The sequence below is a fragment of the Osmia lignaria genome, chromosome 12, assembly GCF_051020975.1.
Source record: "Osmia lignaria lignaria isolate PbOS001 chromosome 12, iyOsmLign1, whole genome shotgun sequence".
Taxonomy (NCBI): Eukaryota; Metazoa; Arthropoda; class Insecta; order Hymenoptera; family Megachilidae; genus Osmia; species Osmia lignaria.
In genome coordinates, this window is record NC_135043.1 from 9,462,527 (window position 1) to 9,481,169 (window position 18,643).

Consider the following 18,643-nt stretch of genomic DNA (forward strand, 5'->3'; position numbering starts at 1 on the left):
TCTTTCCCTGGTTAGTTCCTCTGACAATTATCCAATAAATGCTACGTGGTTTCCTCCAAAAGTAATGAGAATACTTGTTTTATCACTCGAATTGCTAGGACTAATAAAAATTTAATTGCCACGATCTGTGATAGGTACTAAAACCTTTTAATCCTCAAAGGACGGACCAGGGGGAGAGTCTCAATTTCATATTATTTTAATTTTCTAGATTTTACACTGTTTCTTTAAGAGTTGTTAAAAAATCTGTTTATTTTTTTCTTAAAATTTTCTATTTCCTCAATTTTTATTTCTTCAAATTGGAATTACATGATTCACAATATAAAAGTAATAAGCACAAAAGTACAATAGGGTTTTGATCGCGTTTGATAAAGTATAGGATTGAAAGATTTATGTTTCAGTGTTTTGCATACGGTATTCATAAATTGCACTGGACGTGTGAAAAAACACGAATGACAACATTCGATATCGTGTAATTGGAGCGTTTGATGGATCCGTTCAGTGCTCTCATCTTATTTCCATATGAATCTGCATTAAAAATCGGTTTAATGTTAAAAAGAAGAGTGTATACAGATGTTATGAAGTATCGACAAATATGTTTTCAAAAAACAAAATGATATGTGATTCGTTAAGTATTAAATTTATAGTTTTGTTTGGGGAATTTTTTACAAATATCAATGAAACGGTGACTACAAGTACACTTATCCAATTAACGTAAAGTGCGCATGCATCATTAATTTGGAGCATTGTAAACAATCCTCCACTATATTTTCATCAGTAAACGCAAACAGCGGTTCGCAAACGAGAAGCTGTACGGTTCGGCAACATCGGCTTAAATCGTCGGATTCCATATTCGTTTGGAGCCAAATATTTGTAGACACGATCGGTGCAACGAATCTTATTTAACGCGCGTACACCTGTCGCATTTGCATATAGAAGTCGCTTGTTTAAGTATGTCTATGCACGTGTTATACGCTCATAGTATGCGTAATTGCATACGCGCAGACACAAATGGTACGTTCTTGCTCATTATTCATGGAATAACTGTTTACATACGCGAGCGCGAATATCTACAAACCGCTTCGCGAACTCTGTTAGAAATTGTAGCGTGTGCGTTTCGAACGCGTGCCATGATATTTTGTTGAGTTTCATTTAATGATGTGATTTTTTCAATTTTCTATATCAACTTTCGAAAATTTAGAATCATGAAAATTCTGAATTTCCATAATTAAAAAAATGACCACCTATCAGTGGCCCCAAATAATTGAAACCCTCGAAACAGCATCGCGCGTAATATCCAAGGAACAACAAACGCTCCTGTAATCATTAATCAAAAAATTAACCTACCAACCAAAGTTCACGTGTATCGCTTTCGCGAATGATTGACGCCTATGTATTATCCGTTAAATTCATCCGAGCATTACGATGCCGGTTTCACCGAACGGTAAATCCCATCAGGATGCAGCAGTGTTACCGGGTTTTATAAATTGGATCACTGCATTAGGCTTGCTACTCATCAATCTTGTCTCCCTCGCAGCTGTATCTATTATGCAACGAGTCGTTTCTATGGGCCGCTAATGCGGTTGTCCGTATTCCGGCTAATTTCAGGGGCGAAAGTAAGCGCTCGCGGGGCCATTAAGTTCGAAATGGAGTTTGGTTATCCATCCAGGTGGGTGGGGATCGGGGTGGCAAAGGTGGACCGGGCAGGAATGGGAAGAAGGGGGTGGAATCGAGGCAGCAGCGTCGATGGCAAGTGAGCGTCGAAAGGCGTCCCGGACGCCTGGGAGATCAGTTTTCCTCGTAATTAGATCGGGATTGAATTCAGACTGCTCGACCGAGAACGATAGAGCCGAGTTAATCGACGAACGGGAAAAAAAGTAAAATGACACGAGGAACAAAAAATAGTTTACGCCGACACAGTGGCCATTCCGCGAGCGTTCCTCTACGATGCCCGAACGATCCGACGTAAACCGAATAAACTTAACGAGCGGCGATGCCGTGCCCACGGTGACCGCTCCCAAAACCAATTAGTCCTCGATATTTGATAGCAAACGGATAATCGGTTAGTTAGCCAGACGCGTCCCCCCTGCTTTTCCACCTCCAAGGAACGGGGCGATAAAGTGATCCGACAATTTGCATTCTCCTGAACTGGTCGACCATTGTTCAGGATCGCGTTTATTGATCTTTCGACGGCTCGTTTTATCGACGGTCGTTTAAAAACGCCGGAAGGATGGGAACAAAGGCGAGACACGAAAGATAATTGTGTCGGATACAACAACTCGGATACATGTATTTCGTTCGATCATTTCATCGAAGGCGAGGATGTGGAATGAAAGCTGATAAGGTGGTAACAAATGAAGAGGGGTGCCGATGAGAGAGTAGGTAAAGATGAAAGACAAGGAAGAGTAACGGAAGAGGCTTTAGATTGCGAAGCACGAGCGGAAGTCACAGCCAGTTACAGGCAATAAAAAGAGATTAAGAAAGTCTATTCTACTCGTACCCTCCTCTGTGGGGGAGAAATACTGATGGAGAATCGTTTCGGCATTCGTCCCCGAGGGAAGAATCATCGTCGACGATCTTGATGATCAAAGAAGATCAAGATACCACTCGTTATATCTTTTGACGAATGACCATAATGTCCTGAACATTATTGTACGATGTAAAAAGGTAATCAACAACAGAATTTGGAATTTTAGAATTTCAGTAATTTAAAATTTTAGAACGACGAGGGGACCAGTATATTTCTTTCTCAATTTGTCCAGTAATTATCTGCGAAAGCAATAACAGAAGATTGGTTTGGCACCCTGTAGGTACATCCAACGTATATCCAATACCATAGTTCAATGCACTTTACTTGATTATAAATTTTGTTTTCGCCAAATTGTAACGGTATTCAGTGAAATGACTTTTCCGTTATTGGACCTCTTTCGACAATTCGGTTCTTCGTTCCCATTCCAACGCGAGGAATACGTCCCAATTTACGTGCGCATCCTGAGTAGGTTCATCATCAAATGCAAACACAAAGACGGAGTCTGTGCTAAACATCAGCTGTACGTTCCACGTGCCGTATTTCAAGAAAATTAGAAAGAAAGAATTGCACGATTTTACTTAAGGAAATAGTAATGATTGAGCAAGTTGGAGCAATAAGAAGACAGTTCCACTTTCTGGTAATTTAAATAAACTAAAAGAACTGTTTAAAAATCAGGTCCTTTTACAAGCAATTTAATTTTTTAATGGAAGAAAAATAATATCTAAGGGAATACTTCAATGTTTGGGAAACGAAAATTAACGTCATTCTCCTCGGGGCCACTTATGAGTATAGGTTTTACTAGCTTATTAAGGTACTTAAACTAATTACGAAATACACTAAAACTATTAACAAAGTTATTATTTATTGCAGATTCGTTGCGGGTCGCAAAGGATTGCTATTTTTCCTGGGATGCCTGATTTAATCGTGAGTGTACTACTCGCCAGTGTCTGACCATACAGAGCGTCTACTACTGCGACGCTGTGCCCGTAAGCATTCCGTTAATATAATAATTTTCATTGAACTTTGAGCTCGAAATTAATAAACAGGAAAGATATTTAAGCGTGTTGCCCTGAATATCTTCTCATCAGCATCTTTTTCCAGCATAACGGTACACATTCAAGAAGTAGATAAAAAAATTCGCCGTTTTAATTTCCAATAAATCGTCGAGAAAAGTGTAGCTCGGTGAACAAATTCGCCGGTCCGCCTGGTACGGGAGAATAAAGGAGAGAAAAGGCAGAAAGAAGCGAAGCAAAGGGAAGGAAATTATAGAAATTCGCGAATAGAAGTTCGGAGGCGCTTTGTCATCCGGGATATAAGAAGCGGCCCGCATTATTTTCCAAAGCGTGCCGAAAAAGTAGTCGAAGGAAGAAATGACCGAGCCTTGGGACAAGGGGAAAGAAAGATACAAAGGAAGAGAAATGGAAAAAGAAAGAGGGAAGATTGGCCCCAAACCCCCCCTTCGCTGCCTCGCCCGCCAGCGTTCGGCATTAAGGTTCGTGTATAGCTGCAGCTAGCAGCTAGTCGTGGCCACGATTGTCTTAAATTTAAATAATCGCGGGAAAATGTTAATGCCCCGCGCGCCGTAATTCAATGATAAAACAAAAGAAGGAAACGCGGAGCTACCCGGTTGGATTATTCGTTGAAATAGGCGGGGTGGAAAGAGACATTTGAGGAACCAGTTAGAAAGAACGAGGAGAACTAGCCGAGTGGAAAGAGGCAAATAGAATTAACGGGAAAATGAAAGAAAATTAAGGTAAGATACATCTGCTCGTTCATCATCGTTCTTCACTTTGATTCGCTTTTTCGTTTTAGCTAAAATTGTTTGCAAATTAGAGAACTTTCTATCATTACACTGATAAGAGTCGTTATTTTCACATTGAAATTTCATTTGGATGAGCAAAATTGATGTCAAATGATACTGGGCTAAAATGAATAATTTTAAATTAATGTTAAATTATTATATAATTAAGAAATATGAATATGAGATTGATATCAATTCAAATTCTCCCGTGTACACGTTTGCGCGAAAATGGTGGGGAGCCTCGGAGGTATATACACGAGGTCTTCTCCCCTCCATCGTCATTCTCCTCGGGAACGCCTAAGGAGAAAGATGGGCGTCTGGGAGGCCTACGGGGAGGGCTAGGAATTCAGGGAAGGGGGCATTGCCATTCTCTCCATTAAAGTTAACTATGCTCGATTCTGTACAATTACCAAAGGTAATTAATATACTATATATTACAGAAATTATCGACTTACCACTAGTTCAAAATCGCTATCCTCACGCATTTCGTATCACTGACGCTCAATTTTTTGTTTTATTTTAAATTATTTATTTATCAAGTTAAATGGCGAAAAATCTTCAAAAAGATTTTCATGCAAAAAACAAAAGACTTGTTGTTTTCCATTGAATTCAAACCGAAATTACGCCACGCCATTCGGTTGAAGTATCGGAAGCGATCGGTGAAAAAAACATCACGTCGATGACATCGGATCGCTGGCTGGCCGGAAACAAAGCAAACAGACGTCGAAGGGAAATAGAATAAAAGTTGTTTCGTTCATTACAACGTTCCTCGAGCGACAGCGGTCTCGCGTGTTCCCTCTAATTTGCCACCCCTTGACTCCATCCCCCAAAGCCCTTTACCAGGCGCGCACGAAACCCCTGCTGCAAGTACGTCGCCTGGCTAAAGCGAACCAGGTCGTGGCACGCGTATTTGTGAAACGTGATTCGCTCTCGTTCGGCCGCGTCGAGTGGAATCAAAGAAGGGCGTATATCGATGCCGGAGGAGTAAATCAACGACAGAACGGTTCGTAGGAAGGTGGCGAGAGCGTGCAGACGAACAGAAGGGATGAAATACTCGCTGGAGTACGAACGCGAGCAAAGGTATTAACTCCGAAATTGAGTGACTGCAACGAACGAACGACATCGCTACTTTTATCCCTTTACTCCATGATAACCCTTATAGGATTCTACAGCTTTCGGGTAGCGTTGCTAATTTGGCTTTCATGACGCCAAATTCTGAAATTCTATTTTCTTCTTACTTCCCGTCAATTTTAAAAATTATATTATTCTCTTTTCTAAATTGCTTTTAACACTAATATAAAAATTAAGGTTTTCAAGTTTTATTCTATGTTTGAAAATTTAAGTTAGAATACTAAAACTGATAATTTCATTTTAACGACCACGGTAGAATCGAGCGCAGAAGATTTTATACTCACGTAAGATTTCTTTTTTTTAGAATCTCTTAAGTTTATGAACTTTAGAGATTTTCACAGATAAATCGGTGAATTTACTTCCATGAGAACCGTTTTACCGTAAGTCTGTCCAATTTAGAAGTTCAGGTGAACGTTATTGTAACGTAAGAGTCTTTATCTTTCGTTGTTTTCTTTTCAATTTATAACTATCGTAAAACTTTCTTCAAAAAAGAAAAGGAACGTTTCATCTAGCGATAAACTTTAGTTTCAACTTCATTGTTATGTTACAAGGGTGAAAATGACAATTCTTGATGCGATCAGTGTACAAATTTTTCTTTTATTTTACATTTTCTTCTCTGATATTCTATACTCTAAATTCAATTATTTCGATACAAAATGTAATACTTCTAAACAATTCTTCTTCGAGTACTTAAGAAAGCACGGGGCGTGATTTCAAGGCAGACGATTTACACTAACGTCGTGGTAGAAGTCTGCGTCGTTCCATTAAACGCGCCTAAAACAAATGGACGTAAATGGACGATTTTACGCATCTCTGCTTCACCGTGAAAATTTATGTCTCAATGTCGCGCGAATAGTAGGACGTTGCTTGTGAATATCGTGCAATTCGCGGAAAATGTTTCACTCGCGTCGACGGTTGCTCCAGTTGGATAAAACTTTCCCCGATTTAGAGCATCACGACAACAACGTCGGAACATATGCCCTTATATCTTCGACTACTTCTTCGACGCTCGTCCACCCACGCCCCCCTTACTCCCGAACCGTTCACCCCCCCATGCTCATCCTATCGCGAAATCCTCCGTTTATCCTGGCTGAAAACTTTTCTCGCTTTGGTGTTTGCACCTTCCGGCAACGCTGCAAGCATTAAGGAAGATACGCTTCGACCGACATCGATGAGATGCACGAAATCGGCCCCATCGATGCGAGGAACAGCCTTGTAAACTCGACTCGTTTCACCGAAGAAATTTCGTTGCTTCGTAATTGCGTGGATAGACTTTCCTTGCTTTTACTAGGTTCATCTTCTGCTTTCCAAACGGAATTTTCTATGCATTTGAAGTATGCAAAGGTTTTCCTCTCTTCCGCCTCTGCTTTATTTTTCTACCATATAGGATGGATTCTTTTAGAAGTTAGAAATACGTTTAAATGGTAGAATAATTAGTATATTTGTTCATACGAATAATTAAGCTCTTAATACTATTAATTTAATTTTACAATCATCGGTATATGTTCCAGCCAAAAGCTCCCATTAGATTGAATTTCCACGGATTCCAATTTTGGAGGAAAAAATTAGTTTTCACTATTTCAGAGTGAAGCGAAGTGATCGATCGACCCGATTCATATCAACGGCGTGTTTCGATTCACTCTTTTGGAAATTCCAGAAATGATGAAATCGCTTCAAACTATCAGATAGTTGCAAGCGCAATCCTTTACACTGCACGTAAACGTATCGATATTTCAATCACATTAGCTGTGCACGATACTGTGTAGTTGCGTTTGTAAAATTTACAATCCTTTGTTTATCCTTCCAATTTCTAGCAAAACGGGATCGATAAATCATCGATAATCATGACTCTGATAGTATTGTATCATCTGATAGCAAGAAAATATGTAAATAAAAAAATAGAATAATTTCTCAATTATTAATTTTTTTTTTTTAAATATACGATTAGATAGGAACTAAAAAAAATTTGTTCAAGTAGGTTATCGTACAAGAACAGAAGAAAATTTTACCTCCCAGCGGATGGATTTCGACTTTATGGAAGCAGAAAGGATGAAATCATCGAAAACTTTTAAACATCTCTCGCGATTCTTTTCTCTGCGAATCGCTTTCTCCACCATTTCGCCGGTACTATACGTTTTAAAAACTTTATTCGGTTCCACGTATATAAAGAATTCCGCGGGAATGCTGAATTCAAATCTGTCCAGCGAAATAAGAAGGATTTATTATCGTTCCTTACTTAACTTGAGATGTGTTCAGACAGATTTCATAAGGCATAAAATCCGTCTGCTGTTGGGTTATAAAAAGCATGATATTCAAGTTTCTTTTTCCCGCCGTCGTAACAAGTAAGCAGAGCTCAATTACTATAGGCGGTAGCGAAGTTGTGAGACACGGTTTTGCTATAAACCTAGTAATAAACCGGATGTTATTTCGATTTGTATTACTCGTTTCAAGGATTCTTTGACGCGCAAAAATTCGCGTAAATATACGGTTTTAATTCTGTTTTATATTAAAGAACAATTTAACAGTCGTGTTAACAGGATTCTTATGAACAGCTTTAATTGTAACGGGAGGAACATAAATGAAATGTTTGTTAATTAATTCATGGAAATCTATTTTCTGCATTTTCATAGATTGCATTATTTTCTATTCATACGTTTTAGCTTTCACGGTTCCGCCTTTCAAATTTTTCCCTATTCACTTCAGATTATTTCAATTTCACGTTTTTTAATAATCATTTGGACTGGCAGGTTTATAAGTTTATTCATTTCAATTCGTCCATTCACAACAGCCACCTTTCAACTTTTTTACGAATTTAACAAGGAAAGACGCGTGGTGATTCATTAACGATTGTACAAATTTCTCATTAATTATCACGAAAAAGCATTTAAACGGGATTAATTGCTGCAGTAGTAGATTACAATGCAAAATCAATTAGTAGCAGCGGCTGCCTTGGAAATTGGAAAAGAGAACCTTTCAAATTGGTTCGATTGTTCTTTTTATAATTCCTTTCTGCAGGAAAATTTTCTCTGCACTGTGTATGCAACCAAAATATTATACTAGGAAATACAAATGTAACGAGGTAACTCGTTTGTACAAGTGCTCGCATTTCAAGCAACAAAACAACATATTATTATAAAATAATTGCAGCAGTTACGAAGAAAAGAAAAGAATTTGCAATTCTACGAAAAGAACACATTTTTGAAATGAAAAATGTGACATGGTCGTGAAAAGGCAATTGAATCTTGTAATAATGAATTCATTAGATTTTTCTGGACAAGATTTTCTACAATTTCTAAATTATAAAATAAATAATTATTGAAGAAATATTTGCAGTCGAAATTTGAAAATTTTTAAGTGGAGGTACTCTAAATACCTGAAATATTAATATAATATTGAATGATACAAAGAATATTTTAATAAAAGAGTATTTTAATATTCCTCTGCTTCGCAATACAAAAGCTATTAAATAAATTCCCAACTTTTTATCTTCCCCTGTTATAGAGGAATAATTATAAATTATTTTCAGTATTACTTTCAATTGAAATATGAGCAATTGTTGATATAGAGATATTACACTTCTTTAATTATTTCGTATTTAATTTCTATAGTTATCATTTTCTACTTCCGTATCGCGAACAATACATTTTCATTATCACAATGGAATGCAAACGTTTACACGATAGCATTCATACCAAATTACATATTATACGTAATGCTATATTGTATCGTGCTGTACTGTAATTAATCTTCCGTAGAATGTTGCCGCTTGAAAAGCAAACAGGATGCGATTTTATAAACAAAAGTGTTCGGATTATGAAACGCTTGGACAATAAAACATTTTCTGATAATGTTCATGTAGCAAACATTGGAATGCAGGGATTATTATAGAGTTAGTAGGATGTAAGTGAATCTTATTTATTGAACACTGAACTTTTTAATAATCTTATTGGAATTATGGGATTTTAGAATTTTGAAATTTTGGGATTTTGGAATTTTGGAATTTTAGACCTTGGGAATTCTGATATTTTGCTATTTGGGAATATTGAAATTTTAGAATTTTGCTATATTGGAATCTTGGAATTTAAAAATTTTAAGAATTTGGGAATTTTAGAATTTTGAAATTTTGGGATTAAATTCATAAGTGAATTTAATTAAAGTACTCGGCTTTCAGTAGATTTACTCAACGATTCTTCCAACATAAAAAAGATTCTCCCTAATCTTCCCAAACAAACAACTAAGCATGATAACATTCTTGAGAAGTGTCCCTTCTTGTAATCTCTTACGACTAAGTAATGGATGCCTAGCTGATAAAGTCTCACTCACACCGGCGACCGCATCACTCTTCTGCGTGTGCTTCCAACTTCCTGTAAACCCAAATTATACACACCTAAATGATGGATGACTTCCCTCGTATTCCAAACACCATAAACCTGTTCTATTGGTCCAACATAGTTTACTTGGAACTTTCATTTGATAGCTATTGTTCGGATACGAAATTATGTGCAAAAACATCTTGCTTCTAGTGAAGCTAACTTCACAATATCATTATGACAACCAACTACGATAATTATTGTGGTAATCAGGGTGCTGGTCGTAGGATCTAGTGATAGAAAAATAAATTGTATTTTAAAATAGATGATATCATAGTAATTATGCAGAATAGGGTACACCTCACTGGATTTAATATTTATAATATGTTAATACTTCTGCAAAAATTTGCATCATTTTTTAATCAAATTTATTTATTTGACACACAGAATTTGATATCCTATTAATTTTGTACTATCATAGAAATATATTCTTTAATACATTCAATAATGTATTGCACAACAACGTGCACAGATCTCATTACTTATAATACCATGCATATTTGCTTGAAATTAGTACAACAAATTTACGTAACACCCAAACCAAAATTTGTAATTTGTATAATATATTCCGGCCATTTATATTTTCATTATTGATTAAATTGAATAGCCAGCTGAATTTATATAAGTGTACATTTGAAATCTCCTAAATCAACTTAATATCCATGAAAATTAACGTATCTTTGCTGTGTTACAATACTTCATTGTTAAACAGAGTATAAAAAATTGTTAAATTAATAATTATTCAACTTGTGTAATTAGTGGCCCAAATATGAACTCGAGAGTACACCGAGGGTACTCGTCAAATCGTACGGCGGAAATTGATCAAATTAAATGTGACATCGGTAGAAAAACTTTTAATAGGTTTAATCACTGTGATGGACTCTTCACAGTTAATCGGCAAAAAATTTGGAGTAGGGTGGGACACGTAGTCGTTAAGCGAGGAACAATTATCGAATGTGAATTGAAGTAGACACGAAGCTTGGAAGAACGAGTGTGGAAATCGGTTAACGAGGATACCTAATTAGAAAATCGACAAATATACTTTATCTTATTCTTCACCCTCCGAATTTGAAACTTCGATAATTTGGAAATTTGGAATTTCTGAACTTTAGAAGTTTAGAATCTTACTTGGAAAGATTGAAATTTCGAAATTTTTGAATCACTGAACTTAAAGATTCTGAAAATTTTAAAATACAGAAATATTAAATTCTCATATTACGACTGCAACTTTTATGCAAATTATAATAATTAATCTTTCAAGACTGTTGGAGCGACAAACTTGGCTACGATTTACAATCGGCCTTTCTATCCTTTTGACGGTGCTAAAATGCTATTTCTTGGGCACTGATGCGAGACTGAATTAAGTCCTCGAAAGCCGAATTAACGGAGCATAGAGAACGCGTGGTGTCACGCGCACACGTACACTCCCACACACGCGTGAACGCAGCCTCCCATACTACACGCTATTAGCGTTAAAACGTTGGAATTAACATAGCTCCCGCGTTTGTGCTACAATGGAATTAATTCCCGGGAGTTGTTGGGCTCGACTAACGAGTTTATACCAAGATCGCGGAAGGAACGACGAACGCCCTTACTCCTTTCGAAGCGTTCTATCGCACATCTCTTACCACCCTACCGCACCTCCCTCGCTTCCCTATTGTTTCTGTTCTCGATGTTCTTTCAACACAGTTTTACTACCCATTTTAAGGATAATTGTCGAGGTAATCGAAGATTTACAAAAGTGCTGACATGAAATGAATTAACCCTTTACCGTGACATCTCAGAGATTTCTCTTATTCCCTTTTATTTCGTATGCAATTAAATATTTTTGTCTCGTCTGTCCTTCAAGGAAATTATATTATAAGGGATAGTAAATTACAAATCCAAAATTGAACGATCCAATAGAATGATTTCTTTCTTTTTACGAGCAATTACTGAAAAGTAGTTTTGATCAAATTCATTCCGCTCCACAATTTCCTTTATTCTTCGTGCTTCTCTTCTCCTCTTCGCGTTCCTATTTTCTATCATCGTCTATCTAGAAATAGAGGAAAGTGGTACAGCGTCTCCGTCGCTCCTTCTATCGAACGAAAACGGAAGGAAGTCATGGTTTCACGCGTGACGCTTCCAGATTTCTTGGGACGCGGTATATCCAATAAATCATTCGTTTTCGACGTAAACGCTTGCAATCTCTAAATATGATTTCGCAACTGGTGGAATCTGATCGAATCGAGGCGGCTCGATGAGCATTTTATTCGATGGGGAAAGTCGACAGATGATAAGAGAAATCGTAGCCTCGTCGTCATATTTTGAAATCGAAAAACGCCCGGTTTAGTGATTCGCTTTTAGGATTCAATAACTTCATTTATTATACCCAATAAATCTTTTATTGTAAAATAGAAACACTTATTTAAACGTTACAAATGAATACACGGACATTTTAACTCTCTGATGGCGGACCATGGAGAGAGCCAGAATTTTTCTTTATTTAATCCTTACACAAATGCTAATCTAAGCAAAGTTTCCACGAGAAGTTCGGTAAACGATAAGTATCGAAAAAAATTGGCTAAAGAAACCGGTCGGAAACGAAGTCACTGGTATGTAGCAATAAGCGCATTCCGGAAGAAGGAGATTCATCCGTTCACGGATTACGCCAGAACAGATTCTCTATTTCCAAGGCGGGTAGGGCTCGATGATACGTCGAATGGCTTTGCTTCCTTCCCCTGAACCAGGCTAAATTGCGTCTGTCAAATCCGCTCTGTAAGTCTTTCCTCGATATTACGGATTCCGTAAGCGACACGGAGAAACCAGAAGCGATGCCGTGCAATTGCTCGCGACCATGCTTCCCGCAGAGAAAACGCTTTCGTTCGGTTTGCTCGTTCTTACAATCAGCATAACATTCCTTCCGGCGTCGCTGTCAAACCTTGAATCGGATTACCCGAGCCTCGTTCCGACCTAACATCCAACTTCGACACGTGCATCGGTTGCTTGCCACGGCCCTGATCCCGCAGTCACGCGGAAAAGTTTCAATGAGACCCTGTCGAATCTGCCGAAAGTTTTTCCGGGAACAGGCTATTATCCTCGTGATAGGAGGATCATTTCTATGAAGACACCGGTGGATGTAATTGTCATGTAACGTGACTTTTACGTTTCAAAAATTGATTTTCTGGTGTAATAATATTGATTTATAATATTTTTATTTCATTCTATAAATAATAAAAAGGGAAATGTCTTCGATTTAATATAAAAAATTATAAAATTCAAATTTCTTGAGAGAAATGAAAATAAGAAACTTTTCCTTTGTTAGAAAGATATCTCTCCTTTTTCATTTCATTTGAACAGAAGAAATTAATTCATTTATTCTCGTCGATATTATAAGTTCATTTGCATTTTTAAATTTCTGATGGCACAGGGACCCATGATGAAGATAGTCGAATAAATTTTTCAGGCGAAGGAAACACAGGACCTCTTCTTCGTTTGTTCTTGCTGCAGGGAGGTTAAATGCGTTCATTCGACCATGGGGCAATGTGACCCTATGAAAGCGAGATTCATGCAGCTCTTTGATCCCACCTTTACCTATATATTTTCCTCGAATATAGTCTGCACACGATTCCTGAAGCAAATAAGAAGGATATTTTCCTCCTTTCCGTCTGTATTTTTATTGCATTTGTTAAACGATTGCTGTATTTTTCCTTGGAATTCAAGAAAAATATCACTTTGAAGAATTTTCAAACTTCTTAAATCTCGACAAACATTTGAGTTTGTTTCTTTTTTTATTAATCACAGAAAAATTCCATCAACAGATTATTATTTTTTAAACAAAACATATTTATAGTATTTCTTAATGCATAAAACATTGAAATAAGAATATTGAAAGATGATAGAAATGAGACGATATTTTTAGCGTTTCTATTTTTCATTTTTAAAAAATGTCACGTAGCTCGGGCGAAAATTCAACAACGTGCGCCAGAATTTTTCAATTTTGTTCAACAAATAGTAGCGATGTTTTCACAGATCCAAGGATTCAGGGATAAGAGAGATCACTGGACGGGAAGTCTTCTGAAGGAATCACTTTCCGGAAGAGAAACAATATTACCTTTCTCTTCGACTCGTTCACACGTTCAACTTTCATCACGGCTAAATCTACTTATTACTTTTTCTTAGAACAGTCTTCAAATTTATTTCATTTCAAAATATTCATATAAATCTATTTCCTTGTTTCTATCCTTTTTACAAATATCACAAATGAGCTTTACTATTTAATTAGGATCTGATCAAGTTAGTATAATTATTTCAGAGAAGCCTAAGGAGGCGTGGTTACAAGGTTTCACATAGTCGTCAGGTATGAAAGGGGTTCTCGGGTAGACCGGCGCGAGACTGAAATTAATTTGTTTTCAGTTAATTTCGGCTTCGGTCAGACCACCCTGATTGCTTCGAAGATTGTTTAGTCTAACGGTGTTCGGTACACAAGCTTACATAAATAGACACTTCCATAAAGTGATTATTAATTAGAATGGGATTACAACTAATTACGAAGAGTAAATTGAATGATTTCAATCTTCCACTCCGTGGGATATCGTCTGGAAAAAGTACGATATTATAATAGTATTCAACTGGATCCCTTTTGATTCAATAATTAGGAGAAGCTCAATATTATTACATAATCATGTGTGCCTTGTTAATTAATATCTTTTTATAATTTTTCTGATCTATATCCTTAATTAATTACCTAATTAACTAATTATCTCTATTATGAAAAATTTGTTGATATCGAGAGAAACATAATAAATCAATAATAATTTTTTAAAATATTCTTCAAGTTTCTTTTTTTAGTAAATTTCCTATAATGAGCTTCATGATAATTTTCCAAGTGAAAGTTTATGCAACTAAAATGTACGTCAGGTATGAAGGGTTGACAATTTTGATGGGTTCTCATGGCCGTGTTTGAACCATGGAAGTGTTAAAATAAGTACACGATTACAGGATCTTCTAAATTCACCTGACACAATTACAAGACGATCCTTCGACCGAGGCAACACGATATCCTTTGTCGCCTCGAAGGATAATGCTTTTAACTACAGCCAGTAAACTTTTTATTTCCAGGTGATATACGAGGAGAATCCAGTATGCTCTGCGCGGATTAAACGAGCTGGATCGGTCGGCGTCGTCAATGGACTTCGTTTCGAGGGTCCTTTCATTATCCCAGGAACACGGGACTGGCCTCCGTCGAAGTTGTTCGCGCTGGCAAAGGGAAGAGGATAGAGGGGCGTGTAAGAGCGTGCGAGGAAAGAAACGAACGCCGAGGGATGAAAAGGGGAAGGTGAGCATTAGAAGAAACAAAAGGGGTATTTTCGTGGTGGTGAAATAGAGAGGAGCAGACTTTTCTCCTCTCGCGTACGTATAACCACCTGAGCCACCTTTATGCGCACGCGGTCTCCAAGGATTAATGTTGCACGGCACGTTGCCAAAAATGGACCGGCTGACCCGTGGGATAGCTGCCATTTTAACTCTTTCGATGCTGTTACAAAAATCCATCAACAAGGTTGGTATTATTATACGTACAATTTTTTGATATTAGAAAATCTTGTAAAATATTTCATAAAAATTTCTTCCTATATTTCTCTCAACCACACTATTATTTACTTTCTAAGAATAATTTCTCTACTCCGAATTATCTCGTTTCTCCGTTTACTCCTCCGACTGGGTCATCCGGTATCGACCAATTGGACGCAGCTAATACTTGGAAAAGTTCTCGTTCCGGAAATTCTTGAAATTCGTCAAGGCGAGGGTCGGCAACAAATTAATTTCGGTTTCACGCGGTCCCCGTACGAAATGAGTTTCAGATAGATTCCGCCTCCTGGAGGCTTCGTAAAATAATAACTTTACGGTACCGACAGAGAGGGAACCGGTGGATGAGACGTTCTCAGGCGAAGAAAAGGTCGTTCCAGACGGAGAGGGAAGAGCCGTGTCGTGAGGTGAAAGAATAGAAACTAAAATAGTCTTCTCAACGGCAAACGGAGAAAAACTCATTCCGCCTGCTCGCCCGCAGCCCGGAGCTTGCTCCATTGTGAGACGACCAAGTATTGTGTAGTTCGTAGTAACCGTGGGCCACTGTCCTTCTCCCTGGTCCGTCCTTCTCCCTCGCCAACCTTTCCTTCCTTTCTTTTAACGTACTTGTTTCTTCCCTACGTCGTTCTTTCCTAGAATTTCCCTGACTTTCCACGTCACGGATGTTTCGTTCTCATCATCGCCGTGACAGTTTTCAGAAATCGTTGACGGCTAAGGTGAAATAACTCGGTGACGCGATTGAAAGAACTTATCATTCAGGAACGTAGATAATGAAAAATAGAAAAAATAGTTTCGATGCAAATTATAGTTTGCATTTAAATTTCAAGCTTAATTTCTTTAATGTATTTTCATTTCTTTTTTTATTTTTTTTTTCTTTCTCGAGAAATAGTTTCGGGAAATTGTTCGACGATTCAGTCGACTGACAAGGTAGTGGATGCCGAACATTAAAATCGGTGGGAAGAAAACGCGGTATAGCGAGAACGGTGTTCAAAGGAGAGTTCAGGCTTGGTGGAAGAAAGGAGTTTCGAGCGTAGCCGCAATATTTGGGATATGAGTTCGGTTTCTTTTTTAGTTTCTGTTCTGCACCGGGATTTTTACCTCTTTTCGTATCGCCGTGCGGCTCAATGCACCCCGCGACGCTCCAGTTCTGCGTTATTAAATCGAATTTCCGTGGAAAAGTCAAAAGATGGAGGAAGAAAGCGTCGCGTCGTGCAAGCTTGCGCTAAGTTTTTCGTAACGAGATATTTCATTCCTCGAAAATTTCTTTTTCAAAAGTTTGTGGCTGGTTTTAATCCGAGACCAGTAAATGCAATGTTTAATAGACCTTGCAAAAATAGAAAAATAGAAAAACTGAAAAATTGATTATACAAAACATTTAAGTAATAACTTCTTTTTTTTATTTATTACACCTAGTATCAAAAAATATTTTTGGCATATTCATTTTCAAATTCAACAGTTTCAAGAAAAGTGTCGGAGATGATTTTCAACGAAAAGTCGAAATTCTCCGAATACCGTTTTCTCATTTCCTCATCTACTTCTTGCAGTTACTCATTCTCTGCTTGGCCACCGTCGCAACACCCTCGATCGTCCTGAAACGCTCTTAGCTCGAAGCAGGGAGGAAGTTTTTTTTAGAATCCCGCCGGGAAATTAAAAGTACTCCGGGTCGATGACAGTCCTCCTTTCGTTAATGTAAGGTCTAGCTTTATTGGAATATTTCATTAACAATGAAACTTTTACAAGATCGAAGCGAGTTGCTCGAGGAAACGAAGCTCGGCTATTGGTTCATAGTTCATCGATAGCCGCCGGGTAAATAGAAGCGGATAATTGGTATCGATTAATTATTTACACCCAACGATTTCTACCTGGGACCCAGACCATTATTAATTAATTGGTTAATTGGTGGTCATGGTAATGTTCCCTATCAATTTTTCAGCTACTATTAATTTGAATAGAAAAACAAATATTTAGCATCCTTGCTGCTCTACTTTAGTTTAATAAAAATATTTCTTTCACTATTTTACTATTTTTCTATTTTTCTATTTTTCTACCCCTCTTGCAACGATAATAATTGGAACACCCATATTTTCTAAGCTAATTTTTTATTATAATTTATTATATTTTACTCTCGTATAATGGATGAAAATTCAATGTAACGAAAACGCTATTTTCAACTAATATTATTCGTGTAAATTGCAGTTTTCATAGTAAAATACACGTTGCACCGACAGAATCCGTATAATTTGAATTCATAAGCTTCAGACCTCGATACTACATCCATAAATGTTTTAAAACCCTGTTTTGTCATTCGGATTAGCACATAAATGAGCTTCATGATTGTACAATGCCTGGTCTAATAGCATAAGAGCCTCCCCGTCATTAATGGGGTGCCACCGCGTCTCCCATCGCAAGCGCCATGTCGAACTATGCATCACATCCGACCTACAATCCATAACATCTCAAATTTCATAAATGAAATGTATATCATTTGAATAAATTACACGTGTCACTCTTTGGTTAATATCACCAGTTAAATAAACCTTAATAAATATAAGCTTAATTATAATTAAGCCTTTCGACCACTTTTTAAAGCAGAATAACATTTTTTAAATTGGGACAGACACTTTTTTTTTTAATGAAAAATTATTTTGCATAGTATATTAGCTGAAGTCGTCATTAATATATCTGACAAATTTTCCCGCAAAAATAAATGTTTATGCAAAAACAAGATTATCGTGTTAACATCTACGTAGAGAGAATGTCGAGGCGCAGGAACGAGATCAGATCGAACGATCGAAATTTCGTTCGACGCTTCGATACATAAGCGTAATATATTTCAGCTGCTCTATAGGCAGGATTCCGAAAATTGTGGACATTCGTTTCAGCGGCGCGACGTATCTGCTTAATCGCTAGTTTTAAAGATTTATCGATGGAACGGCCGATCCGTTTCGCTATCCGAAATCATTTTTCGATTGATTATCGCTGTCTGCCTTTTTCCCCGATCTTTCTCTCTCGGCTCGAACGTCGACGAAAAATGTTTCGTGACCGTTCGTCGCCTGACCAACCTGATATCTACCATCTCGTTATAGAAAAAAAAAAAAAACCGTGGAATTTTCAACGCTCGAATAAAACTGACTAAAAAATATCATGGAAAATCCCTGCCTCCTAGATTTTTCTGTAGAAAGATTTTCCTGGTTATCGTACTTTTGTTAGATCAGTTTCTGATAGAACAATTGTATAAATTAAGAGTAA

The 18,643-nt window shown here is 37.3% G+C and overlaps 1 long non-coding RNA gene across 4 annotated transcripts in view; it reads left to right on the top strand.

The window, feature by feature from the left end:
- LOC117603138 (uncharacterized) overlaps positions 1 to 18,505 on the top strand; it is a 118,781-nt gene extending 100,276 nt beyond the window's left edge. Inside the window, exons 3-8 of one of the 4 annotated variants that reach the window (XR_004581149.2) lie at positions 3,398 to 3,513; positions 3,629 to 4,280; positions 14,124 to 14,168; positions 14,225 to 14,415; positions 14,930 to 15,368; positions 15,724 to 18,505. This is a non-coding gene — a long non-coding RNA (uncharacterized LOC117603138). Of the gene's footprint in view, positions 1 to 3,397; positions 3,514 to 3,628; positions 4,281 to 14,123; positions 14,169 to 14,224; positions 14,416 to 14,929; positions 15,369 to 15,559 lie in introns of all 4 variants that reach the window. The other 3 variants (XR_004581148.2, XR_004581147.2, XR_004581146.2) reach the window with 3 other exon arrangements.
- The last annotated feature ends 138 nt before the right edge of the window (positions 18,506 to 18,643 follow it).